At 51.0% G+C, this 27,543-nt stretch overlaps 9 non-coding genes across 9 annotated transcripts; 3 read left to right on the top strand and 6 right to left on the bottom strand.

Annotated features, from left to right (window-relative positions):
- The first annotated feature begins 1,056 nt into the window (after nucleotides 1–1,056).
- Nucleotides 1,057–1,129, top strand: TRNAM-CAU. The gene has a single exon. It is a non-coding gene; the product is annotated as a tRNA-Met (tRNA).
- A 1,238-nt stretch (nucleotides 1,130–2,367) lies between these two features.
- Nucleotides 2,368–2,440, top strand: TRNAK-UUU. The gene has a single exon. It is a non-coding gene; the product is annotated as a tRNA-Lys (tRNA).
- A 5,892-nt stretch (nucleotides 2,441–8,332) lies between these two features.
- Nucleotides 8,333–8,404, bottom strand: TRNAG-UCC. Its single transcript has one exon. It is a non-coding gene; the product is annotated as a tRNA-Gly (tRNA).
- Nucleotides 8,405–10,693: 2,289 nt separating this feature from the next.
- Nucleotides 10,694–10,766, top strand: TRNAK-UUU. The gene has a single exon. It is a non-coding gene; the product is annotated as a tRNA-Lys (tRNA).
- Nucleotides 10,767–12,797: 2,031 nt separating this feature from the next.
- Nucleotides 12,798–12,871, bottom strand: TRNAT-UGU. The gene has a single exon. It is a non-coding gene; the product is annotated as a tRNA-Thr (tRNA).
- Nucleotides 12,872–14,705: 1,834 nt separating this feature from the next.
- TRNAS-GCU lies at nucleotides 14,706–14,787 on the bottom strand. The gene has a single exon. It is a non-coding gene; the product is annotated as a tRNA-Ser (tRNA).
- A 7,777-nt stretch (nucleotides 14,788–22,564) lies between these two features.
- On the bottom strand, nucleotides 22,565–22,658 carry TRNAI-UAU. The gene is made up of 2 exons: nucleotides 22,621–22,658; nucleotides 22,565–22,600 (listed from the first exon to the last, which is right to left on the bottom strand). It is a non-coding gene; the product is annotated as a tRNA-Ile (tRNA).
- A 796-nt stretch (nucleotides 22,659–23,454) lies between these two features.
- TRNAQ-UUG lies at nucleotides 23,455–23,526 on the bottom strand. Its single transcript has one exon. It is a non-coding gene; the product is annotated as a tRNA-Gln (tRNA).
- A 3,559-nt stretch (nucleotides 23,527–27,085) lies between these two features.
- On the bottom strand, nucleotides 27,086–27,158 carry TRNAF-GAA. Its single transcript has one exon. It is a non-coding gene; the product is annotated as a tRNA-Phe (tRNA).
- Between the last annotated feature and the right edge of the window lie 385 nt (nucleotides 27,159–27,543).

A 27,543-nucleotide genomic window follows, 5' to 3' on the forward strand; every position in this document is an offset into this window, starting at 1 on the left:
AATCTCTCTGGGCCCCACTGTTAATTCTCCATCCTTTCTCCCCCTAACCATGCCCTCCCCTCCCCTCCCATTATCAATGTTTTGGAGCAACCCCTCCCTCCCTTTATGGGATACAGACTCTGTGACAGAGACTGACTGGGGCTCCTCTCTGCACGGCCCCAGTGGGGAAGGAAAGAGACTGGAGGGAGTGGGAGAAGACGGGCAGAAGGAGTCAAATGGGGCTAAACCAAAACAGAGGAGATTTTCTTTCTGTCAAAATGTCCTGGAGTCTCATGGCTGAAAAGCCGCATCTTGAGTTAGGTTTGATGCATCAGCCTTTCAATTACCAGGCAAAGGTGTGAATCACAGAGACTGATAACTTCCTGCTTCCCAGCTTTGCCTAAGGCTTTGGCTACACTTGCACTTCAAAGCGCTGCCGCGGCAGCGCTTTGAAGCGCTAAGTGTAGTCAAAGCGCCAGCGCTGGGAGAAAGCTCTCCCATCGCTGTCCGTACTCCACCTCCCTGTGGGGAATAACGTACAGCACTGGGAGCCATGCTCCCAGTGCTGGGGCTTTGACCACACTGGCGCTTTGCAGCGCCGTAATTTGCAGCGCTGGAGAGGGTGTGTTTTCACACCCTGCTGCAGCACTGCAAATTTGCAAGTGTAGCCAAGGCCTGAGAAGCACCTGCACTGGTGCAACTGGTTAGCGCAGAGGGGGCTACTGCTGGGATTATGAGTTCAACCCTTATCTGGCGCCCTGGTTTTTATTACCTGTGTAGTTTCCCCAACTTGCTTTGCTTAATTTGCATGGAAAGTGCCCTACTAGGAAAAGGAGAGTAAGTTCTAAAATGTGGAAGTAGGTGAATAGCTTGGAAACATCCCCCCTGTGCTGCCATTAGTTCCAGTAGATTGTTCACTGGCAGCATGAATTGATTTCTTTGCTGCTGTGAAAGCTGCCATGAAAAGTCTCTGGTCACCAGAGCTCCCTGCTTCTTCCAGCACATCTCTGGCTCCTTCCCTGCCCCAATCACTGCTGTAGGGGGGTCCTATATACACTGAGCCTGAAACTTTTCCAAGCCTTCTTAGCACAGTTGGCAGCGTGTCAGTCTCATAATCTGAAGGTCCTGAGTTCAAGCCTCAGAGAAGGCAATGGTTTTTGCTCCCTGCTTCAGATTTTCTACAGGAAATCAGAGAAAAGAAACTAGAGGAGAGTGGTTTCTAGACACCCTCCCACCCATCTCACACACACACACACAGACTTTTCTAGGGCATTTTCTTTTCCTTCTCTATGGACCTTGTATTTTTCACAGAGCAAAATAAAACAAAAACATGCAAGTCCAAGCCTAATACAGTATGAAACCCAATACAGATCAAATCTCACCCTCAGAGACCTTTCAATAAACTTCTTTTGCAGACTAGACTTATTTTATGTCTGGGCCCAATCTTTTCACCTCGTATAGTCTGTGTTCCAGCTCAGGTGGTAGCTAGGGGATGTCTCATGACTGCAGCCATGTTTGTTCAGTTCCACCCCCTTATACAGCTTTGGTACAAGGCAGGAATCTTTTGTCTCTCTCCTGGGGAAGAGCCCCAGGTTTAAGATGGATTCCTGTACCATGACATGGCCACATGTCCTGTGAGACCCCCAAGCCTTCATGCTTCCTGGCCTGACTCACAGATGGTGCAGGACAGAGCCATCTCCAGTCAATTGTCCTGGTTAATAGGAGCCATCAAGAGTCCAAACCACTATTAATGGCCCACACTTTGCATCATTACAACAGGACCTCAGAGTTATAGTTCATATTTCTAGTTTCAGATCCAAGAATGATCGGTTCATACAAATAGGATGAACACACACAGTAGATTATAAGCTTTGTAATGATACCTTACAAGAGACCTTTTGCTTGAAGCATAGTCCAGTCACTTTATATTCACACTCATTAGCATATTTTCATAAAATCCTATGGAGTGCAACGTCACAGCAGGGAAAGTGTTTTACTGTGGCACCTGGGAGCAGTTGAGTTTCATGTTCAGGCTGTGGTTTGAGTTCCTCCAGGTTTCTCGTAAGCACACAGGGACCTTAGCGGGTGCTCTCGATACAGGAATGGCCCCGACACGATAAAGTGATGGGAACTGCATTTCCCTTTTTTATTTCTGTATTTCCAATGACATTTCTGTTTGTGATTTCGTTTTGCTTTGTAGAACTGTGTTTTCTCAGGGATTTGATATTTAACTGAAAAAAGAATAAGGCCTCAGGGCGCCGGATGGAGGAGCAGGCTGGGGCTAGGACTGCTAAGAGAGCACGAGTAGCAGGTTTTCTGTATTGTTTCCTGCCCTCATTTTCATGACTAGTTTCTCTTCTGCATGAAATTTGCTGCGTTTATGTGTAAGCCTGGCTAGCTCAGGTGGTAGAGCATCAGACTTTTAATCTGAAGGTCCAGGGTTCAAGTTCCTGGTCAGGTAAAAAGGGAACAGTTCCCCACAAAAGGAAAAAATGCATCTCTCCAAGATGTTATTTGACATGACCTTTTTCCCCAGGACTTGGCTTTTCACTAGGAAGGGCCATGTACTGCCTGGGACTGAAGGGGCAACTTCCTCACATGCCCACTGGCCTCTCAGGCTGGTTTAAGAAAGGCCTCTGGGAGCTGCAGCAAACTGCTGCAGGCCAACTTGGTGAGCAAAGGCAGGGTTGCCCGCACAGGGTCATCCACACCAGAGCTCAGCAGAGGTCTGGGGGTTCCCTATTGGTCCCATGGTGTAAGGGCAGCACTCGGGACTTTGAATCCTGCAATCTGAGCTGAAGTCTCGGTGGGATCTGAGGACAATTCCTGTGCCACAAACCCTGCTGGGTCTTCCAAGGCTCTGTCTTGCTCTCTCAAAGGCCATGAAAGCCTGTCTTTTACCCGCTAGCTGTTGTGACTTGAGCACAAGAGGGGACGTTTGATCCAGAAGCCTGGCCGTGCCTGGAGTCCTGTAGGGAGGGATGCGAGCTCCATTTCCTCTGAGTCCTGAAGCTGGGCTGCAGCCTGGCCTAGGAGGCAGCCCTATTGGTTGACCTACTGGCCCAAAGTCACTTGGGCGGTGTTGTCTTTCCCCAGGGATGCTGAAGGGCCTAAGGGAGGGAGGCTCAATGCTCCCCCCTATCAGTCAGGGCGGAAGAGGAGGGCTACAAGAGTTTGCAGGTTGATGGCTGGGCCTTCTAGCCTTCGGTTGGGGACGAGGTGGGGAACGCGAACCGGGAGAAATGGTTGCTGGCCTGTGAGGAATGGCTCAGCCGGTGGCATAAGGGGACCTTGTCATTAACCTCAGCCATGTGTTTCCCCCTGCTCCACGAATGCTGCTGAGACCGAACACGATGGCCTTCCACTTCTTGTGGGGCCATAGGATGTCCCTACCTAGTCAGGAGAAGTGCGGCTTTTCTGCTGTATTAGAAATGGTGGTTGGGCCTGGTGGGCTTTGAAGCCTTGTACGGCTCTACTTTTTTGTTTTTCAATTTTCAGTGGGTGGCTGAGCTGGAGCGCAGGTCAGGCCCGAGGGGAATGACGGGACAACCATAAAGAACCCAACTGACTCTTCCGATATGGCCGTATTTTTTTTACCCCACTGGGTGCAGCACCGGGTATGGGATGGCCGATAGTGGCGGAAGGGGGAGGAGATTAGGAAGGCCCCCGCCCCCCCGTGTTCTTCTATTCCCACCTTACATCCTACAGGATTTTCAGTGGGTGGCTAGGTGGAAGGTGCTTCCAGGATGGCTTCATCCGCAACAGTGGCCACCCTCACAGCAGTGGCAGCCACAGCAGCGAGGCCCCCCCTTCGGCTCAGTCTGAACAGAGGTCAATGTACCACTGGGTGAGACAGGCCAATTTTAGGGAGCTTCCTCTGAAGGTGAGCAACTGTCCCCAGAACTTACTGACAGGAGCTTTAAAGTATTTGCAAATGTGCACGGCCGGCATGTGCAGAGCAAAGGCTGCCCGGGGCACTGTGTCAGGCTCTGGCACCGCTCGAGACAATGGACCATCTTCAGCCACCAGGCGACCCAGGATCTAAGGCAGGAATGGGGAGAGGAAGCAAGTCAAGCTGAGCAAGGCAGGCAAAAATTCATCTCGCCTTCATGGGCTCTCGCAATGATGCCCTTTTTGTGTGCCAGGGCTGACAAAAACCTCCCAGACAGAGAAGCAGCAGGCCAAAAAAGCAGCAGGGGTATTCTATCTGCTATCCAAGATCCATAAACGTAGAAATCCTGGATGTCCCATCATTTCAGGCAATGGCACACTGACAGCAGGATTGTCTGGCTGTGTAGACTCCCTCCTCAGGCACTATGCTACCAGCACTCCCAGCTATCTTCGAGACACCACTGACTTCCTGAGGAAACTACAATCCATTGGTGATCTTCCAGAAAACACCATCCTGGCCACTATGGATGTGGAAGGCCTCTACACCAATGTTCCACACAAAGATGGACTACAAGCCGTCAGGAACAGTATCCCCGATAATGTCACGGCAAACCTGGTGGCTGAACTTTGTGACTTTGTCCTCACCCACAACTATTCCAGATTTGGGGACAATGTATACCTTCAAGTCAGCGGCACTGCTATGGGTACCCGTATGGCCCCACAGTATGCCCACATTTTTATGGCTGACTTAGAACAATGCTTCCTCAGCTTTCATCCTCTAATGCCCCTACTCTACTTGCGCTACACTGATGACATCTTCATCATCTGGACCCATGGAAAAGAAAACCCTTGAGGAATTCCACCATGATTTCAACAATTTCCATCCCACCATCAACATAAACCTGGACCACTCCACACAAGAGATCCACTTCCTGGACACTACTGTGCTAATAAGCGATGGTCACATAAACACCACCCTATACCAGAAACATATTGACTGCTATGCTTACCTACATGCCTCCAGCTTTCATCCAGACCACATCACACAATCCATTGTCTACAGTCAAGCTCTAAAATACAACTACATATGCTCCAACCCCTCAGAAAGAGACAAACACCTACAAGATCTCTATCGAGCATTCTTACAAGTACACTACCCACCTGCTGAAGTGAAGAAACAGATTGACAGAGCCAGAAGAGTACCCAGAAGTCACCTACTACAGGACAGGCCCAACAAAGAAAGTAACAGAACCCCACTAGCCGTCACCTTCAGCCCCCCAACAAAAACCTCTCCAGCGCATCTACAACCTATCCTGAAGGACAATGCCTCACTCTCACAGATCTTGGGACACAGGCCTGTCCTTGCTTACAGACAGCCCCCCAACCTGAAGCAAATACTTACCAGCAACCAAACAACAGAAACACTAACCCAGGAACCTATCCTTGCAACAAAGCCCATTGCCAACTCTGTCCACATATCTATTCAGGGGACACCATCATAGGACCTAATCACATCAGCCACACTATCAGAGGCTCATTCACCTGCACATCTACCAATGTGATATATGTTATTATGTGCCAGCAATGCCCCTCCACCATGTATATTGGCCAAACCAGACAGTCTCTATGTAAAACAATAAATGGACACAAATCACATGTCAAGAATTATAACATTCAAAAACCAGTCGGAGAACACTTCAATCTCCTGGTCACGCATTTACAGACCTAAAAGTCGCAATATTACAACAAATAACCTTCAAAAACAGACTCTCATGAGAGACTGCTGAAGTGGAATTAATTTGCAAAGTGGACACCATTAAATTAGGCTTGAATAAAGACTGGGAGTGGATGGGTCATTACACAAAGTCAAACTATTTCCTCATGTTTATTTGTCCCCCTACTGTTACTCACACCTTCTTGTCAACTGTTGGAAATGTGCCGTCCTGATTATCACTACAAAAGGTTTTTTTCTCCTGCTGATAATAGCTCACCTTAACTGCTCACTCTCGTTATAGTTTGTATGGCAACACCCATTTTTTTTCATGTTCTCTGTATATATATATATATATATATATATATATATATATCTTCCTGCTGTATTTCCACTGCATGCATCCGATGAAGTGGGTTTTAGCCCAGCAAAGCTTATGCTCAAATAAATTTGTTAGTCTCTAAGGTGCCACAAGTACTCCTCTTTCTTTTTGCAGATAAATGAATGGAGGTTAAGTCCATGAATGGCTATTAGCCAGGATGGGTAAGGAATGGTGTCCCTAGCCTCTGTTTGTTAGAGGGTGGAGATGGATAGTAGGAGAGAAATCATTTGATCATTACCTGTTCAGTCCCTCTGGGGCACCTGGCATTGGCCACTGTTGGCAGATAGGATGCGGGGTTGGATGGACCTTTGGTCTGACCCAGTATGGCCGTTCTTATGGTCTTATGAAGGGAGGGGCAAAGGCTTCTGACAGAGTTTCTGTAGCATATCGGTTATCACGTTTGACTAACACGCAAAAGGTCCCTGGTTCGAAACCAGGCAGAAACACAATGGCTTCATTTTCCGAGCTCCTACTGGCCTGTCCCTGCTGTTGTAGGAGCAGCAGTGATTTCTATGCGCAGAAGGTCTGTTACACTTCCCCTGCTCCCACTTTTGTCTCCTCTCCCTCTCTGAATGCCTGTGAAGTGGCTTTTCCCCTCCCGCTCCCTCCTGGAATGCTCGTGGGATGAATGGGCTGGTTGAAGAGCAGAAGAGCTCCCAGGTAGACAAGGTGTCTGGGACTCTAATTAGGCAGCGATCACACACCCAGAGCACGGACACTGCCCAAGGTGGAGTGTGACCAACCAGATGCAGCCAAGTCATCTCCAGTCACAGGCCATGAGGAGCAGGTCCTTAAAAAGGGAAGGGGCCCTGTGCTCAGGAGAGCACTCACAAGCTTGTACCTCCAGTGAATGCCCTTTGCCCGGACTGCCTGGCCAGTGGTTCTCTGCATTGTATTTCATTGTGCCTCAGGAAGACTTACCTTCATCACACCGTCCATAGCTGCGCTGTGGGACACTTACCTTGGAGAATCCTGACATCTCCAGTGCTGTGCCTGTCCTGGGAGCGTGAGTATGCAAGTGTGAGTGTGACACCCGCGCCGCCCCCCGCTTCTTCTTTTGAGCTTAGCTGTCAGTATAATAAACGTGCTGCTTTCTGCCAAACTCTGGTGGGTCATTAGCTTATTAGCTGGCCCAATTTTGGGTAACACCTGCGATAAACTCAACCCCTGCAAGATAACGGGTGGTGAAATGAGCTGGGAAAAAGCCTTGGCATCAGCAGGGGAAAGCTAGAGGACCTTGGCCAGTCACCTTTTGAAGCCTTGTGGCTTGGTCTCCTCTGCCCTGGGAGGTTGGCCTATGGCGGCCGGCTCTTCCTGCTGGCCTCCTCTGTGTGACTTGCCAAAGGAGGAAGTGAGGCAGCAATGGGGCAAAAGAGGAAAGTCGAGCTGAGGAAGGCAGGGCAGAAGCTAAGCGCCTCAATGCGGCTAAGTGGGGTTAGTAGAGCACCACCAGTCGTTCTGCAAAGCCTGGGGAGGTGCGGTTGGCTGCTGGGAGGTAGAATCCTGTGCCTGCCTCTTGGCTTCCCAGGGATGGCTACTTGCAGCCCAGGAGAAGAAGGACAGTTCTGGGTGAAAGGAAGACAAGCAAAGCTCTGGGAGGAAATTTGGGTGCGGGGTGCAGGCTCTGTGCTGGGGGAGGGGGTTGGAGTACAGGCGGGGTGGCGCTTACCCTGGGCACTGCAGCTCCCAAAGTGACTGGTACACACAACCCTCCGGCAGCAGGTCCTAGGTGGGCGGGGCCAGGGGGTCTCCGTGTGCCGCTGCCTGCAGGCGCCGCCCCCAGAGCTCCCATTGGCTGCAGTTCCTGGCCAATGGGCACTGCAGAGTTGGTACTCGGGGCAGAGGCAGTGAATGGAGACAGTCCCCCTTCCCCAGGGGATGCTGGGACGTGCCAACCACTTCTGGGAGCGGCACGGAGGGATGGAGGCAGAGTGGGCAGGGAGCCACCTTAGTGCTGCTGGCACATCTCTGCGTACTGATGTGGGGAGGGGAGCAGAGGGCCTCCATGTGCTGCCTGGGGTTGGGGCAGAGCACAGAGCTGCCTCCCCTCCCGGGTCTATTACAGGAGTGGGTGGGTGGGGTCTTTTGGCCTGCAAGGTGCAGCAGGTCGGACTAGATGATCACATTGGTCCCTTCTGACCTTAAGGGCTCTGAGTCTAAAAGGGAGAGGGAAGTAAAGATTTTTTTTTTAAATAAACCAAACATTGTAATACCAGATAACTCCAACAGCTCATTGTACAGTCCCACCCCTTTCTTCCTCCATTGTGTGTTGAATGACCTGCAGGACATCGATTCTCTCATTTCATTGATAAACTGATACAACGTGACTGAAATAAAACCAATTCCCAGTAGAGAAAATGTCACATCCCTGCATTGGCTGGGAATCGAACGCAGATCAACTGCTTGGAAGGCAGCTATGCTCACCACTATACCACCAATGCATCTGGCAAAAGTGCCACTTATGCTTGCCCAATGAGGCTAGAGCAGCATTGAGGCACTTTTCTGCCTGTTAAAATGTACTGGATTCTCATCACTAAAAAAACACCTCCATCTTCACTTGGGTTTGAAACATCAGCCTTTCAATTAGCCACCAAAGTTGTTAATCACAGGGTATGTCTACACTACGGGATTATTCCGATTTTACAGAAACTGTTTTTTGGAAACAGATTGTATAAAGTCAAGTGCACACGGCCACACTAAGCACATTAATAAAGTGGTGTGCGTCCATGTACGAGGCTAGCGTCGATTTCCAGAGCGTTGCATTGTGGGTAGCTATCCCATAGCTATCCCATAGTTCCCGCAGTCTCCCCCGCCCATTGGAATTCCGGGTTGAGATCCCAATGCCTGATGGGGCAAAAACAGTGTCATGGGTGATTCTGGGTAAATGTCGTCACTCAATCCTCCCTCCGTGAAAGAAACGGCAGACAATCATTTCGCGCCCTTTTCCCTGGATTGACCGGGCAGACGCCATAGCACGGCAACCATGGAGCCCGTTCAGCCTTTTTTCACTGTCACCGTATGTCTACTGGATGGTGCTGACAGACGCGGTACTGCAGCGCTACACAGCAGCATCCCCTTGCCTTTTGCAAGTTAGCAAAATAGTTACTAGCCATACCATCCCGTCTGCTGCTTTGCAAGTTGACAATGACAGTGACCAGTCATAATGTACTGTCTGTTGCTGTCATGGGTGCTCCTGGCCGGCCTCGGTGAGGTCGGCCAGGGACGCATGGACAAAAATGGGAATGACTTCCCCGGTCATTCCCTTCTTTACGTTTTGTCTAAAGGGAGAGTCAGTCCTGTCTAGACTATCAGGCAAGCCTAGTAAAGAACCAGAGAGACAAACAGTCGTTCCGGGTCAGAGCCCCAGACATCCCGCAGAAATGATGGGCTGTATGCCATTCTAGGGGGTGCCCCTGCAACAACCACACCCATTGCTTCCCTCCTCCCCCACTCCTCCTGGGCTACCGTGGCAGTTATCCCCCCATTTGTGTGATGAAGTAATAAGGAATGCAGGAATTTGAAACAACACTGACTTTATTGCCTCTGCAAGTAGAGTTCAAAGGCAGGAGGGGAGGGCAGCCTCCAGCTTGTATGATATTCCAGGCAGGACTGAATCTCCATTAGACAAAGCTTAAAGAAGAGAATGACCTGGGAGTCATTCACATTTTTGCCGAGGCGCCCCTGGGCGACCTCACCAAGGCCAGCCAGGAGCACTCACGGGACGACGATGACGCATACCAGTCCTACTGTACCGTTGTCGTCTGAAAGGGAAGGGGATGCTGCTGTGTAGCGCTGCAGCACAACATGTGCCAGCAGCATCCAGTAGACATACGGTGACATTGAAAAAAGGCGAGAAATGATTTTTTTCCCTTTGCTTTCACGGGGGAGGGGGGGCAATGACATATACCCTGAACCACCCGTGACAATGTTTTTGACCCTTCAGGCTTTGGGAACTCAGCCAAGAATTCAAAAGGTTTTCGGAGAGTGCGGGAACTGTGGGATAGCTACAGTCATCAGCCGCCCCTCCCTCCGTGAGTGTCCATTTCGTTCTTTGGCTTTCTGGTACGCTTGTCTCAGCTCCTTAAGTTTCAGCACTGTGTTGAGTCCCTGTTGTGGCCTCTGTCCATCATAGCCTGGGAGATTTTTTTCAAATGTTTTGGCATTTCGTCTTTTGGAACGGAGTTCTGATAGAACAGATTCATCTCCCCATACAGAGATCAGCTTCAGTATCTCCCCTACAGTCAGTGCTGGAGCTCTTTTTTGATTCTGGGACTGCATGGTCACCTGTGTTGATCGGCGCTCCACGCTGGGCAAACAGGAAATTAAATTCAAAAGTTCATGGGGCTTTTTCTGTTTACCTGGCCAGTGCATCCGAGTTCAGATTGCTGTCCAGAGCGGTCACAATGGTGCACTGTGGGATAGCACCCGGAGGCCAATACCGTCGAATTGTGGCCACATTAACCCTAATCCGACATGGCAATGCCGATTTCAGCGCTACTCCCCTCGTCGAGGAGGAGTACAGATACCGGTATTAAGAGCCCTTTATATCGATATAAAGGGCTTCGTTGTGTGGACGGGTGCAGGGTTAATGCGATTTAACGCTGCTAAATTTGATATAAACTCGTAGAGTTGACCAGGCCAGAGAGAGCAGCAGGTTTCCCATATTGTTTCCCGCTCTTGTTTTCTTGACTAGTTTCTCCTCTGCACCATCTTGTTGTTTTCTTTTGCGAGCCTGGCTAGCTCAGTGGGCAGAGCGTCAGACTTTTAATCTGAGGGTCCAGGGTTCAAGTCCCTGGTCAGGTGATAAACTACTCCCCAAGATCTTACACTGTCTTTCCCATGTCCTCTTTGATGTTACTTTTTCTCTTCAGGATTTTCCCTTTCCTCAGAAGGGCCTTTTTGTGTGTGGGTTTGAAGGGGCAACTTCCTGACAGCCCCTCTGTCCTTGCAGCCTGGAGGAATAAAGGCGTCTGGGCATAGAGCATGTTCCTCCCCTGCACGCGCACGCACACACACACACACACACACACACAGAGAATATCCCTAAGGAATTAGAATCACCTGCTGCCTTCCCCAGTCCTGCTGGATCCCCAAATGAAGATGCTCTTCAGCCTAAACCCATGTCCCCTCTGTTCCCAGTGCCCATCAGACCCAACCCTCAGTCCCTCCTGTGCTCACTGCTCCTCACTCCCAACCAGAGCCTGCTCCTCTTCACCCTTCTCCTCTGTCCCAACCCACAGGCCCCTTCTCCTCATGCTGCTCCTCAATCCCAATCCACGGCTCCCTCCTTCCCTCCAGCAGCAGGTGCTTCAGACCCCCTCAGGAAGATTTTCTTGCAAGGTTTTGTGTATGAGTCTGCATGTGGATTTTACAATGTGTTGGAAATAGGTTGGGTTGCTTGCCGAAATGATCACTTGGGGCTGGTGTTGGATTCCCAGTCTCCATGTTACAGGGGCAGAAGAAATAAAGGGTTGTTATCCTTCTTGTGTGAATCGAGGGCAGCACAACTGTGCTTGGCAGACCCCGATTGAGGGACTCACCCTCAATTCAATAGCACTTGCTAGGCAGGGGACAGGGGTTCCAAAGCCAAGGGGGCTGGGGTCTGGGTCCCAATGCTAAAATTTAGGTGTTAGACCAACTTTAGGACAGGGTGGCTGTGGAGGGATGAGTGAGTCCCTAAACACCATAGTGAGTACGGGGCCTTCTTATTTTCCCCCCTTTTCCACCCAGGATGGCAGGTGAACTCTACAGAGGCACCTCTGGGCTTGCACTGACTAAGGACAACAGCTGTGAGTGGGGTGCAGAGAGGGGATGGCTCATGTTAAAGGACTTTTGGTTGCTGGACTTATGAACCGTAGGGAGAAGGACACTGTCCAGCTTATCTGGGGGTGGGTCTTTCCCTCATGGTTTATGTTTATGTGTTGGGGCTGCTGACCTGACTTCTACTAACCCTGGGCTTACATTGCAGTGTAGACATATCCTGAGAGGGCATCTATACTGTGACAAAATCCCGCTGGCCTGGATGGTCTGATTTGGGCTCCTGGGGCTCAGACTGGAGCCCAGGCTCAGAGACCCTCACCCCTCGTGGGGTCTCGGAGGCTGGGCTCAAGCCCAAGTGTCTACGCTGTTATTTTATAACCCTGCAGCACAAGCCTCACAAGCCTGAATCAACTGACCCAGGGTTTGAGAATAGTGACTTGGGTGTGTTAATGGCAGTGTAGACATAATGCTAGGCTATGTCCACACTGCAATGAAACACCCAGCGCTGTCCCGTGCCAGTGCAGGCTCCCAGGCTGGGGCCGTGGGGTGGTAAATTTGCAGCGTAGACATCTCAGCTCAAGCTCAATACCGGGCTCTGGGAGCCCTCAAGGTTGGGAGGGAGTTTAGCAAGTGAAAAAGGTAAAATGGCAGTGGAGTATTACCCTGGACTCAATGGCATTTCTCCATTGGTCTGTCTGCTCTGGGGCAGGGACAATAACACGTCCTGCTGCATTCGTTATTTCAAAGGGCGGTTTAGGATTTTCATTCTCACACACGGTGCACAAAGCAGGACTCAACCGTCGGTGTAAACTAAATGAGCTGCCCACAGGTTCTGGCAGCCACAATGAGCCATGCAGCATGAGAGCCCAGACCTGACCCTGTCCCAGAGGAAGCAGGATCATCTGTGACAGGCTGGAACACTGACCTATCAGCTCTTAACTCCCAAACTTTCAGTAAGTCTGTTATCAGTGCCTGTGAGTATAATTTAAACAACTATACTGGGCTGGACCAAAGAGCTCTGTGTTTTGTCCTCCCACACTAGCCAATACCAGGTTGTCCAAGAGTTAGTCAATAAGGCACCACTGGGAATTGAACCCAGGATCTCCTATTTACAGGACAGATGCTTTAGCCAGCTAAGCCATGGTGCCTGCCTCTGGCAAAAACACTGTGTCTGCCCACACCTGACTCCCTGCCATCCCCACTGGGGCCTGAAAAGCTTTGCTTGTGTTTGGATTCTGCAAAGCAGAAGAGCAGGTGAGGTTTTCCTTGCAAGGGGTGTGTGTGTGTGTGTGTGTGTGTGTGTGTGTGTGTGTGTGTGTGTGTGTGTGTGTGTGAGAGAGAGAGAGAGAGAGAATCTTTGGCCAGGTCTGCACTACAAGGTTATTTCAGCATCATTATATTGCTCAGATGTGTGAAAAACACACAACGCTCCCTCGGTCAGCAGTTTTTGGCTGGTGCACACACTGCAATACCACATCTGGCGACAAAATTGCCCTGTTTTGGTGACAAAATAAAACCACCTCGACGAGAGGCCTAGAGCTTTTTGCAGCAAACTTAAAGTGACAAATGTCAGTGTAAATGCTGCTGGTCATTATATCACCATAACTGGCCTCCACCAGTATCCCACCATGCCTGTCGTGAACTCGCCTGCCCTGCATTCCTGCTACAGAGGCTAGGCCCCTCCCCTTTCATAGCTCCAGAAAGTTCTGACAGCTGAGCCACTATCTATACCGGGATTAGCTTGATAGAACTGCATTGCCAGCCTAAGTAATGTAATTACACCAACCTAATTTTGTAGTGTAGACCTGTCCAAAGAATGACACACACACCTTGGGAGCAAAACTTCATCTGCTCCTCTGCTTTATAGAATACAAACACGAACAACACTTGTCAGGGCCCAGTGGGGATTGGCAGAGATTCAGGTGTGGGCCATCTTTATCCCAGGAGAGATGGACTCTAAGGGTACGTCTCCATTGCAATGTAAGCCCAGGTGTGGCACGCTGTGCTCAGAGCAGCACCTGGAAGCCCCATATTCACCACTCTCATATAATGATGACATGGTTTGTACAAAGTCTGCCTTGTGATGTATCATTTCAAAAGTCTTGATCTGTTGAACATTAATATCGTGTTGGATTGTGTGTGCTTGCATTGGTTGGGAAGTTATGAAGTTTTGCTCTGTGTTACTGAAATATGTTATGAGGTTGAGAAATACCCCCCACCAGCCTTTCAGGTGTGACAAGGGAGGAGCCAGACTCGCTGCTGGCCCATTGAAGGGATCCACACTCCCAAGGACTATCCCAGGAACCGTGTACAATGCAGGCTTCTCTGAGATAGCACAGAGACAATGGACACTGCTTGACTCATATTGTAGCAAAGGAGCTTCCTAGCAAGTTGGAAGAAACTATGAAAGAGGGGAAGAGACATCATGGCCTGGCCTCTCTCCCCCACAACTCAGCAGGTGGAAACACACCTGGAGGACAAAGACTGAACTGAACTGATTCAGAAATCAGAAGAGAATAATAACAATAATACTTTCAAACCAAAGTCCCCAAACAGACTAGTATTGGTTTTTCAGCAGAAAATTTTCAGTTTGGGGAATTTTGTTTTCTCAGTCAGACTTTTCCAAGGGAAGCAGGGAGAAAATGTTTGAGTTGCCTCCTTCAGATCAGCTTGGCCTAGACACTAGCTCTGGTTCACGGTTGTGGCCTTGCTCAGGATGGGAGTATTTTAATAATTTGGGCAGGTCCCAGGGTGTTTGGGGGAGATGATGAGGATGTTCCCTTTTGAGATAAAAACTAAGAAATACAGCACTAGAGAATTTCTTTTTTTAAGAAAACTGGGATTTAGACATTTTATTTAAAGCAAGGGAGTTCTGAGTTTCTGAGAAGGTTTTTGTTTGCAAGAAGCAACATTGTTTGATCTGTCATTGTACCAAAGGGAGAGATGGTTGTCTACAAAGGAGGGGTGAAAACTAAATGCATCCGATAAGGATGGGATTCGAACCCATGCATGCAGAGCACAATGGATTAGCAGTCCATCACCTTAACCACTCGGCCACCTCATCTGAGCTGTTAGAAAAAGGACAGGAGGAGAAATCTAAGGCCAGCAGAGCTAGGGACAATAAGGAGTTTTTAAATACTAAGTGGAAGCAGGGGCTGAATGAGCTCCCCCCTCACATCTAGTGAGGAACTGGGGGAAAGACTTCAGGAACAGACCGTTTTTCCATAGACACCTACTCTGCCTAGCTATGCAGCATGATGGGGCCGCTTTCCCAAAATGACCAGTTTTGGCTGGTGGCGGGTTACAAATCACTTTAGGAGTGAATAGAATGAAATGTTATTATCCTTCCTGCATGAGTGAAGGGCAGCAGAACATACCTAGTCCGTCCTGATGAAGGGGTGGGTGGGTGAGGAATAGCTTTTATTGGACTTTGTAGAAGTGATTGAGAACATCACCCTAAACCAGTGGTCCCCAAACATTTCACTCTGTGCCCTCTTAGCCATGGCTGTGGCCCCTCGGAAGCTGCAGTCAAGAACCGAGGCTGGGAGTGGGGCTGTTGCTTGCTGGGAAGAGGGGTGCAGACAGGGGTAAGGGGGTCGAGGCCGAGCAGGGAGTCAGAGCCCCAGGCTGAGGGTGGGGTTGGGGAAGAGCTGGGGCAGAGTGGGGCTGAGTGCTGCTCCCTCCATGGGGGCTGGCTGAGGCCCTAAGGTGCCCCCATGAATGTTCCTCTGTGTCCCCCTAGGAGTCATGCCCCACATTTTGGGGACCACTGAACCCTACTCACTAATCAGCGGCTAGTGATGCCAAAGCCCAGGGAAAGGGAGAACAAGCGCGGGGCCCCCAGCACTGGAGCCATGTGAAGGGGCTGCAGGAGAGGGGCAATGGCTGGTGGCCCAGGGAGTTAAGGGCAAAGGGGGCACAGGAGGGGGCAGGAGTTAGGGGTGAAGGAGGCGCAAGGGTTGGGAGTGCAGGAGCTAGCAGTAAAGGGGGAGTGGGGATCATCCAGGGGCAACGGGGAAGTGCCAAAGTACAAGCTTTGCCCAGGGCTCCATTTTCCCTAATGCTGGTCTGAGCAAACAACTGGAAATGACCCTTCAGTGAGACCAGAACCATCGTGTAGAAAAGCCCCTTTGTTAAGTGGTGGAGGCTGAGGGCTTAGGGAGATGGGTTAGAAAGCAACAGCAATAGGTGTCTTTTTGTGGAGGTTTGATTCTTGCCTGCTAGGCTAGGCTGGTGTGTGGTGTCTCCATGGCTGTACTTTACGTCTCTGATCACCCACAGGGAGCCAAGTCTAGACATACTCAGAGGCTCTATGCCAGAGTTTCTCAAACTTCCTTTCACTGTAACCCCCTTCTGCCAAAAAAAACCTTACTACATGGCCCTGGAAAGAGGGACCAAGCCCCTCCACACTGAGCAGAGGCAGGGGAGACAAAGCCTGAGCCCTGCCCCAGTTGGGGGAGGGCAAAACCAGAGCTTGAGGGATTCAGCCCTGGGTGGTGGGGCTCAGACTTTTGGCTTCAGCCCCAGGCCCCAACATGTCTAATGCCAGCCCTGGTGACCCCATTAAAACAGGGTCACATCCCACTTTGGGGTCCTGACCCGCAGCTTGAGAAGCACTGCTCTATGCTGAGGGGAGAGAGTTTTCCTGTGGGTGCAGTTAAGCCACTTCCACAAGAGGTGGCAGCTCTGTCAGTGGGAGAAGCCATATCGGTGGGTGTGCAAGCTGTGGTGTTTGCCACATTTAAGAAGTTTAATCAAACCCCATTTTTAAAACCACCTGTGGTCTGGGAATGGCAAAGGACCTCGATGAAGCAGGGTTTGTCCTTCAAAGTCCTGGAGATCACGATTCCCTACTCAGGTCATTGTGGGGGTATAGCTCAGTGGTAGAGTGCTTGACTGCAGCTCAAGTGATCCTCAAGTGGTCAGATTAGATGCTCTAATCGTCTCTTCTGGCCATAAAGTTGACCAATTTCTGAAAAACCGAGTGTAGCATTGGGAGCAGTGTCTGATGTTTTCCTGTCTAGCCAGCTTGCTGCCTAGAACGAATGCTCCTTGAGTGGGGTGATCCACAGGGAGTAGCTCAAACCTCCACAGTGCCTGGGCAGGGGCAGGACATTAGCACAGCAAGGGAGGGGTGTGGCAGTGACATCACAAAGGCTTTTGCAGGACCTCAGACTATTGGTCAAAGGTGGTGGGGAGGTGGTGACCTGACAGAGAGATGCTGACATCAGCCAGGCAGGACAGGGGCGAAGGGCCAGGGAAACCTCAGAGACCCCTGTGGCTTTGCTTCAGCAAGTCTCCTTCTCCAGGTCTCTCTTTGAGGACTGAGAGAGTCATAACCAGTTCTATGTTTGATGAATTTTGCTTCTCTGCATTAATGGTCTCTGAGCAGTTCATGATTCTCTCTAACATTGCAGTTCTCCTCAAATACTTGCTGAATAATTCCTGTGCACTGTTGTTGGTCTGGAGCTCATCTGAGATCACTTTATTCAGGTCATTCAATGTCTGAAATTCAAGATCTGATGGTTAGTTTGAAAATCAGGGCTCTTGGGTCCTACTCCCAATTCTGCCACTGGCTGGCTGTGTGACCTAAGACAAGTCAATTCTCCTTTCTCAGCCTTAGCTTCTCCCTCTTTCAAGTAGGGATACTAATGATTCGCTCCTACCAGGGCCGGCTCCAGGCCCCAACACGCCAAGCACATGCTTGGGGCGGCATGCCGCAGGGGGCGCTGCACTGGTTGGTGGGAGGGCAGCAGGCGGATCCAGTGGACCTCCCGTAGGCATGCCTGCGGATGCTCCACCGGAGCCGCGGGACCAGCAGACCCTCCGCAGGCACGTCTGCAGGAAGTCCACCAGAGCCGTGGGACCGGCGACCGCCAGAGCGCCCCCCGCGGAGTGCTGCCATGCTTGGGGCGGTGAAATTCATAGAGCCACCCCTGGCTCCTACCTACCTCACGGTAGGTGGAGGCAGGGCCGGCTCTAGGTTTTTTGCCTCCCCAAGCAAAAAAAATTTTGTCTGCCCCCCCATCCCGTTGCTGCCTGAGCCCTGGGCTCTCCCCTCCCCACACCTGCACCCCCTGCCTCCCCAGCTCTGGGCCTCCCACCACTTGCACCCTCCTTCCGCCCCAGCCCTGGGTCACTGGTAACTTGCTCCCAGTTTAATAGAATAGAAAAAAGAGAGGATTGAATGTGTAACAGGGAGTTTGGTAAATCTTGGTTATTTTATTTTTGCAACAGGCTCCTGTCCACCCCCAGTAGAGTTTTCAGTCCCAATGGCAACTTACTTACCAAATGTAATACAGACTAGTCCATGCCTCCCAAGTGGATGTGGCTCTTGTTCTTCTGCACATTGTAGCCATGGAGGCCAAGGACCTGCAAATGTCTCTTCATGTGCCTTTGTTTCATTGATGAAAACATAAACTAGACACTTAGAGGATTGGAACTGATTTCATCGGAGGGACATGTTTGCTAGGTTTTTATGCATTTGCACAGGAAAGTGGTGAGTGTTCTCATTCATTTCAGGCATCCCTAGTCAGTGGAGCTCCTGAACATAATGAAAATGGATATGCAACTATTTTTGTGGAAGTGCCAGGCATTTAAGGGAGCACTTAGAGTTGAACCAAGGACCACTTGATCTGCAGTCAAACACTCTACCACTGAGCTATACCCCTTGACAATCACATTGGCAAGTCAGTGATCTTAAGGATCTTGAAAACTGAGAGTGGAGTTCGTTTCTTCCACACCAGTATTGCTGTCTGTGCATCCCGGAGCTATGGGGTGAGTGGGGAAGGCCCACAACTAGCTTGTCAGTATCAACAAAGGAGCAGCCGACATCAGGACCAACGAGACGTGCTGGTGGCCCATTAAGAAGAATCCACTCTCCCAGAGACTTCTCGGCGAGGGCACGGTACACAATGGGGGCTACCTACCCCCCACATCCCAGCAAGGGTCTTTCTAGTTCCACTTTAGTGTTACCCAATTTGTAATCAGTCTTTGGCCCAGATTCCCTCCCTGAGCGGCACCAGCACATGCCTGGGCCCCCTGCTAGTGTTAAATCTGCCTTGAGCTGGGACCCAGCTTGGCAAAGAGCCTGCAGCCCCCTCTGTGCTGGGGAGTGAGAGCAGCCCTGGCACTGGGCAGGGCAGCCCTGAGGGAATGAACCCAATGTGCCCGTGAGGCCCTGATCCAGAACCTCTGCCAGGCAGCTTGTGCTGCTCGGGCGTCTCTAGTCTCCAGCGAGGATTCAAAGCTTCTCTGCTCCAGGGGAACCCCTGGGGTGGGAGGCAGGGCTCCTGCAGGATAAATCTTCCTGCCGGCAGAGCTCCGGTCCCCTCCTCATGGGCACAGGGCGTTGCACACGGCACCCACCACATGCACACACCCCTTTGTGGGGAGAATCAGCTCTGGGATATTGGGGTCAAACCCTTCCCACCTCCTCCCTGCAAACCTTCTCCTGGCTTCAGTGAGGGAATGGGGGTGTGATGGGCTAGTGCGGTAACAGCAGCAGCATGGCCGTGGGGCTCGGCCGGTGGCTGGGGCCAGTCGCCTGAGCATGAACTCAGCCGACCCCAGGAGATGGACCTGGGTCACCAGGCCAACCCACCATGTGGCTGCTTCTGCTGCCCCATTAGTGCACGAGCTCCCACAGACCACGCTGGGGAGAGCCCCCGGCTGCAGGGGAGACGCCCCTGAGTGCCTGGCAGGGCCCAGCTCCTGGCTGACTTGCGCTGCTAGGGGTCAGGGGGCTGGGTGACAGGGGGGCGTTGGCTCTGGGGTGGGACTGTCACTTCCCCCCCTGCCAAGCCAACAGGATCACAGCAAATGAAACCAGCTCGGCCGGCAGGGGAAGAGTTCAGTCCAGGGCCTGGTGCATTCTGGGAGCAGGGGCGGTGCAGAGAAAGGGCAGATACGGGGCAGCTCTGAACACTCCGCGCAGAACTGCCTGTCCTGTCCTGCAGCCCCTGGTACAGGGGGCTTTTAGCCATAGTTTTAATCAGGCCAATAAATTGAAACAAACCCCTGTTAAATCATTGCTCAGCCCGAGTCCTTCACCCACATTCCTTAGGGCATTGGGTGTTTCATTTCCTGCCTCAATTTCCCACAGAGACACAATTTCCTTTGCACAGATCCATGAACAGCAAAACCTCCCTGTGTCTCTGGTCTGAGCCAGGGCATTCGATTCCAGTGAACCCTTCTCTCCTGCAATGCGATGGTCAGACAGAGGGGACATGGCACCTGCATCCCTGCCAGGGAGATATTGGCTCGGCTCTTTCTTTCTGCTGCTGTTGTTAGTCCATGAAACATCAAGGGTGGAATGCAAGGCTGCGTTCATGCACCAGCCCCCTGAAGAAATTTCAGTGCCCCAGAGAAATCCTGCCACGTGCTATTGGAACGATGTGCTGGAGATTTGAATGGGAAAGGGACTGTCTGAATTGTCAGAGTGGGGAATGAACAACAAGCTACAGCAATGTCATTCACACAAACACACTCTCATGCTGCTCCAGCCAGAAGGGAAATGGGCAGGAATTCTCAGTGTTCACCCAAGGGCACACTTACACTGATGCACAGTCATGAGTGTGCTGGGCAAGCTGGTCTGAGCAATTTGAAGTGACAATTCAGTGAGAACAGACTCATTGTGTAGTGCAGCAGCTGCAAACGGAGTGGTTAAGGTGATGGATTAGAAATCCATTGGGGTCTCCCTGCGCAGGTTCAAATCCTGCCAACTATGCAAGCACTGCACTGTTGTTATTATTACTGTAGTCTTAGCGCCCGAGCATCCAGAGTGCAAACTGGAGCCAGATCTACTTTCACTCTGTCTACACTTAAAATGCTGCTGTGGCACTGCTATAGCACTTTGGAGTAGACAGTGACTAGAGGGGTTTTCCCATCCGTGTAATAGCTACATGGACAGAACAATTCTTCCTTTTCTTTAGCACTATCTAACCAGGGCTTAGGTCATCTTAACTCTATGGGTTTGGGGGGGTGGGTTTTTCACACCCTGAGAGACGTCGCTCTGCTAGTGAAGTGCCCAGCATACACCAGCCCTTAGATCCCTCTTGCTATTTCAATGCAGGCACTGACCTGTGACGGGAAAACATCAGCTCACAAACACAGAGACTGAATTCCCCACATTTAATCTCGCTGCACTTTCCAGAAAGTCATGAAATTCAATTCATTCTTGCTAGGCCAGAGAAAAAATAAGTGCCACTAAGTTTTTGGCTTGGTTAAATAAAATTAAGTGTTTAATTAATATAGTAAAAAAATCTGTATTGATTCCGCTAACAGGACAGCATGAAATAGGAACAGAGACAAAGCTTGTCAGTGACGACTAATTTCGCAAATGATCTTCCCATTATTAATTTCCACGCTGCCCCCATTTGAGGTCTGGGCATCGCCAGTGTCATTGCTCTGCATTCACCTTCCCTTAGAATTGATCCCGGACATTTGCCTTCCTCTGCAGCGTGGGGCACGGGTCACTTGCTGCAGGATTCCCTGCACGTTGAGGTCTTTAAGCCACAATTTGAGGACTTCAGTACAGGGGCGGCTCTAGAAAATAGGCTGCCCCAAGCAGCCGTGCGCAGCGCCGCCCCTTCCCCGGTCCCGCGGCCGGTCCCCTCTTCGCGCGAACTGGAGCCGCGGGAAGAGGGGACCCGCCGCAGTCATGCCTGCGGCAGGTCCGCTCGTCCCGGGCTCCGGTGGACCTCCCGCAGGCATGCCTGCGGCAGGTCCACCGGAGCCAAATGCCGCCCCCCAGGGAAAGGGCCGCCCCACGCGCCTGCTTGGCGCGCTGGGGTCTAGAGCCGGCCCTGCTTCAGTAACACAGACATAGGTTAGGGGTTTGTTACAGGAGTGGGTGGGTGAGATTCTGTGGCCTGCATTGTGCAGGAGGTCAGACTAGATGATCATAATGGTCCCTTCTGATCTTAAGTCTATGAATCTATGAATCTATTCCCAAATTTGGAAAATTGTGCAGTTCAGAATGTGAATAGTCACCCCGTCTCCTTCCTACACCTGCTCTACATTGCTCCACAGCAGCTTCTCCCCCTGCAGAGTCACCCCAGCCCCGCAGTGCAGCCGCCCAGGGTTCAGCAGGGGCCCCTGGCAAGGATAGTGGGTGCAGCTAACAGCCCGGTGTGCCTGGCCGTGAGGCAGCTGTAAAAAAGCAACACCCCCTCCAGAAGTACAGAGACTGAATCCCCCAACTATAACATCATGACCCACTGTAGAAAGCCACATGTGTTAGTTGTATTTTCACAGGGAGATGCAAAAATCAAGTGACCAATTTTTAAGTTGAGTAAATAAAGTTGAGGAGATAGTTATTAACCTCACAAAAATATACTAAAGAACCCTCAAGATAACACCTGAAGGTGAAATATGAACAGAGCCAAACCTTGTCAGCAAAGGCTCATTTCCCAAATGATCCTCAAGATGTTACTAATTCCCACCCATCCTCCACAGGAGCTCTGTGCAGTGTAACTGTTCTGCAGGCAGCTTCCCATTAAATGCTGTTGTGGGACATTCCCAGGCCTGGAAATGTACCAACGACAGAATTTGAAGAGCAAACCTGGCTCCCTGCAGCAGGCGGGATTTGAGTGGTTTGTCCCTGTTACTTAGTCTGTGTCAATAGTACAGACGCCAGGGGCAGGACTCCAGGCTCTGCTTGAGGGATCCTGGCACAGGGGCTGGGGGGGAGAAAGGATTATAGATTCTGACCTGGAGAGGAGGTAATAAGTGAAGGGGGCATTTTTTATTAGCCCCTTCCTGAGGGTCCCCAGGGCTGGAATTCTACATTCCACAGGGCCAAATGAGGGGGGTGACACCACTTGGTTAATGAAAACCAGAGCTCCAGGTGAGGTTTGAACTTACAAACTCAGCATAGCTCCTCTCAGCACTGCCCTATAAGTACTGCGTGCTAACCAATTGCACCACTGGAGCAAATGTTAGTTAAGATTCTCTGAGACCCCTAGGCTGATAAAGCCAAGGAGTGACCCCAAAACAGTCTCAGTGGAGCTGACAGCAGGTAGCGACAAGTGTTGGTACTTGGTGGGGTGGATTCTTCTTAAGGGTTCCAGGCCCCATTTGACCCTTTTGTTCTTCCCTGTGTAATAACCGAGCTGGTTAAGACTCAATGGAGAGTCTTGCTGCAGCCCAACAGATCTGAAATCACTGAGAACCAGCTCTAAGCATTAGTCCTGCTTTGGGACAGTGTCTCTCATGCAACAAACTGCCCAGTCTGCGCTAGCAGTGAGGCTCCCTCACTAACAGCTGAAATCAGGGAGAGCTGTGTGAAGTGCAGGGCCCCAGGGGGGCCTGAACAGGGGGGAACAACACCCCAGGTGCCGAGAGGAGGAGAGGTGTGTTGGGCTCCCGCCTGGGACTCTGCCTCCCTCCTGCCTAGCCCTGACTGTGAAGCCTGGCCCTGGCCCTCCTTCCTTTAAATGCCATGTGAGCAAGAGGAAGAGTGTGGCAGCTGCAGGGACCAAAGTTGTGGACATCAGGTGAAGCAGCAAGAAACAACCATATGGTCAATCCACAGGAATCTCTAGCCAGACTGTTAAGTTGTAGGACCCCAACCTATAGCATCCAGCCCATTGAACCAGCCAGACCAAAGACCTATCTCCAGTGGGGATCAGTCACCCAGCAGGAGGGAAAAACCTCACTCTCTACCTGAGAGAAGGTAGCCAAACACATTGAGCTCCAGTGCTTTGTAGCAAAGCAACATATCTCCACAAGGTCCCACTGAGATTTGAACTCAGATTCCAGGATTCAAAGCCCTGAGTGCTGCCCATTACACCATGGGACCTGCTCCTATTTCATTTTCTTGACCCCTGTGACTCTTGGCTGGTTTGCACTCTGCACTTATTGCTTCCCACCATCAGCTTCCTCTCGCAGGACTCTCTCTCTTCCTCCAGTGACTGTGGTCCTGCACTATCAGATCCGTGGGTCCTGCCCTGAGTCCCTGCATCCCCCTGCTTTGTCTCCATTCCCTGCAGGCTGCAAAAACGTCAGGGGAGTCTGCTCCTCCCTTCACTCGATGCTCCCGCTCATATCAGCCAACTGCAGCCTCATCTCCTGGAACTCAGGCAGCTGTCGCTTGATCCGATCGTACAGTCACACGCTGACTGGCTCCCCTGCCTGGATGCTCTTGTGGAAATCCCACAGGCGACACTGCAGGACTTTGCACTGTTGGTTTCTTTAATGTTGTGGTGTTTCCCCAGCCGCCGGAACAAAGCCGCCAACTCCTCCCTCACCGACTCCCACCAATCCCCCTGGTAACCACAGAACCCTCTGATGCTTTCCCGTTCTGCCAACACCTCCAGGCCTCGCCCCCCTGCTCCTTTATCTTGCAAGCTCTGGATGTTCAGCTTCCAATATCCTCTGCCGTGGGTCAGGGAATTGCCCACACTGAGCACACGGTGAGAACTGCGTGATCCGAACAGTCCATTGGCACACCCTGCACTGGGCTGTCGACGTGCTCTCCTTCACGCAAATCCGGTCAATGCGACTCCTGGCCTGTCCCCGCAGAAAGGTGTATCCCCTCTGCGGCTGGTGTGAGCTCGGGTCAGAGGAATAGGAGGTTACTGCCCTCCCTGACCTCAGCTCCAGCATGTATTGATCTTTAGGAAGATGGTATCCAATACAGGCCCTCTCAAAGTTTTCTAAAAAGGCCTCAACATCATCCCCGGCCCTGTAGGCGGGAAATTTTCTCCGAGAAGGTTGATCAGTAGGTTGAAGAGGGATTGGATTGGGTGGAGTTTGCTGTTTAGCTTTTTCTAATTCCAAAGCCTGTGTCTGGATTCGTAGCTCTAACTCTTTGGTTTCCCGGTCAGCCTCTTTGGCTGCCATCGCCCTCCTGTGTTCTGCCTCTTTGGCTTTTTGGGTAGCTTCTAGTTTTTCCATCTCTCTCTGATGGGCAGCTTCCTCCTTCTCTTTTTGTGCCTGTAGGATTTTTAAATTTACTTGAGCAATTTCCAGTTCGGTCTTTGAGTCAGTCATGTCTGTGCCTTCAGGTGCTGGTCACACCCCTCTGCAGTCAGTGAACCGTATGTGTTGCTTGACAGTCCCTACCCCTGCCTATGATAACTTGAGTAAAGAAAGAGAAATCAATCCTTTGTATAGCAAATTGTGGTTTGTGTAATGTTACTGGTTTGTACTGAGAAAGAGGGAAAGAGTTAAAAAAAAATTTCTCTGTCTCCCTCTGCTCTGAGTTGCTGTACCCAGCAGCCCAGCTGAAAGGCTGCTGCTAACAATACCCCTGAGAAAAATCTGGTCTATTCCTCAGGGATTTGTGTTCTCCTGTCTTCTGATCCTTTCAAAAGACACAGGGAGAAAAAAAAAAAAAAAACCTGGCTGGAGGGTTTGTCTCTTCCCCCCCCAAACCTGTTTTTCCTGTTGGATGGGAATGTACTTTGGCGAGCACTTCCCCCCACCTTAGGAATCCTGAGTGATACCTGATATCACAAAGGAAGGACACACCTCTAGGGAAGAGTTTTTCCTCAGCATAGCCAGCAGAGAAAAAAAACTCCTCCCAACCCTGAAAACTGCTTGAAACTTGCCTTTTCCTCAAGCTGCCTCAAGCAAACAGAAGAAAACTGCTTCCAACAAAGCCTGCTGGAACTTAATTCCCTCCAGCCAACCTGGCTGAAACTGTAAACTCCCTCTTCTGTCAGGTTGCTTTCCTGCTCTAGAAGAAGAGAATAGCTCCCTTCAGCGTAGCCCAGCTGAAAAAAACTGCTTGTAACAATGGGTTCGAAACTCCGCTGCCACCATGTCAGGAGTCTACCCTCACTTGAAACTGGGCGGTTTCAAAGTGAGGACCCCCATGTCTTCCCCCACCCCAAAATCCTAGGGTAGGTCTCCCCTTCGGCTGCCACCACCCGGTCAATTCCGTGGGCCGGGACACCCCTGTTTCCCCCCTTGGGAACACAGATCAATTCACAGAGGAGGAACCTCCCCCCTCCTCCCTCTCTCCAGCCTGCTCTGGAGACAGAGGTGCCTGGATTCAAACGCCTTGAATCTCACACACACAGGGAAGCAGCCCACTTCCCCCTCCCCTTCCCCTGAATTTCCCCAAGGGAAGGAATTAACCAAGTCCAAAGAAAAGAAAAGAATTTATTAAGAGAACAAAAGAAAATATAGAATCTCTATGAATCCAAGCTGGGCACTCATAGGGTATAACCTTGCTAAGTTCTGGAGAGAATCCTCTCTCTTTCTCAGTACAACCAGTACAAGCAGAATTAAGAATAATCAATAACAAACACACAGAATTGCAAACATAGGATTATTAGATAAGGACACAAAGTATCTTTCTAATACTCACTATCTTGACTAGAAGAAATTAGTTCAGAAAGGTGGAACTTGTAGGGACTTGATTAACTCGTCTGGTCTCTTGAACTCCAACCGGCCAAAGACAAAGACCCCCCCAAACAGAGGGAAAAGTTCCCTCCTAGGAGTTTCAAATTCTCTTCCCTGATTGGTCCTCAGGTCAGATGCCCACCAGGTACTATGCTTTAACCCTTTACTAACTATTCATGACACACGTCCTCTAAGCCGACCTCACTACAGACCTGTGCCAGGTAGTGCTCATCATAGAAGAGTTTCCTCTGACGGTTGGGAAAACAGGACCAGCAGTCCTCAGGCTGGTGCAACAATTGAAATCCCCCCTGACACCAAACACCGTGTGGTCTAGAAGAAGGGAGCCAGTTCCTTCATAGAACTTTCCTTTCATGCCTTAACTGGGGACCATATATAGCAGTAACCAGTGCCATGGAGCACAAAGCCACCAGTAATGCCCTCCCTGGTCGGAGCTCCAGCACCTTCTGTACTCGCACCATGAATGTGAAGAACAAGACTCCAGCCCCATCATTCTTCCCTGGCCTGGAGGACCAGAGAGATGGGCCCTTCCTCCAATCACCCTCTGCCCATCAAGCTACCCTAGAGTCGTTAATGTGCATTTCCTGAACACCCACCATCTCCAAGCCCAGCTGCTCCAAGACACTGAACATCAAGTGCCTCCTCCTGGGCCCCCAACTCCCTTCCACATGGCCACTTTCACACATGCCCCTTCCCTGGTACTGCCCTCCCTCAGCTGCACAGAAGAGTTTTCATCCCCTATACCTGCCTGTCACTGCCCAGCACCCCCTCTAGCACTCTCTTCCTGCCATATTGGGTCCACCAATAACTCACTTAGGAGAGACAGCTCCTGTCCCTCATTGTTAAATGTCAGGCCAGCCAATTAGGGGCAGAAGCCCACAATATCTTTCCTTACTGCAGAGCCCAAGCTCAGGGACTCACCTTGGGTGCAGGGACCACTGTGCTCCCAGAAAACAAGCCACCACTGTGCAAAGAGGGATGAAAGGGCCTGCCGGAGCCTGGGATTGAACCAGGGACCTTTAGAACTTCAGTTTAATGCTCTCCCAACTGAGCTACTTTGGCAGCTGCATGGTAATATTTTGGCCTGTTGCTTCTCTGCCCGGGATGTTTTTGCAGCAGTTCCACACAAAAAGGACGTCATTGTGAGCAGCCCATGAAGACAAGACTCGCTTTTGCCTGCCTTGTTCAGCTTGACTTGCTGCCTCACCCTGTTCCTGCCCTAGTGCCCGGGTTGACCTGGTGGCAGGAGGGGCCTGGGGGCCAGTGGCGCGGGGAGGAAGTTGAGCTGGACCCTGAGCTAGACTAGACCCTGGCGGTGAGAGTCTGGCCACCACTTGCCGCCCCACCCTGTTGTCCTGGCTTCCCCCACTGGGCGTCATTTCTGGAGGGAAGTGGGGCTTCCGCCTCCCCTCCCCGATTTTCACACCGCAGAGGAGTGCGAACAGGA

The sequence above is a fragment of the Mauremys mutica genome, unplaced genomic scaffold (assembly GCF_020497125.1).
Source record: "Mauremys mutica isolate MM-2020 ecotype Southern unplaced genomic scaffold, ASM2049712v1 Super-Scaffold_100104, whole genome shotgun sequence".
Taxonomy (NCBI): Eukaryota; Metazoa; Chordata; order Testudines; family Geoemydidae; genus Mauremys; species Mauremys mutica.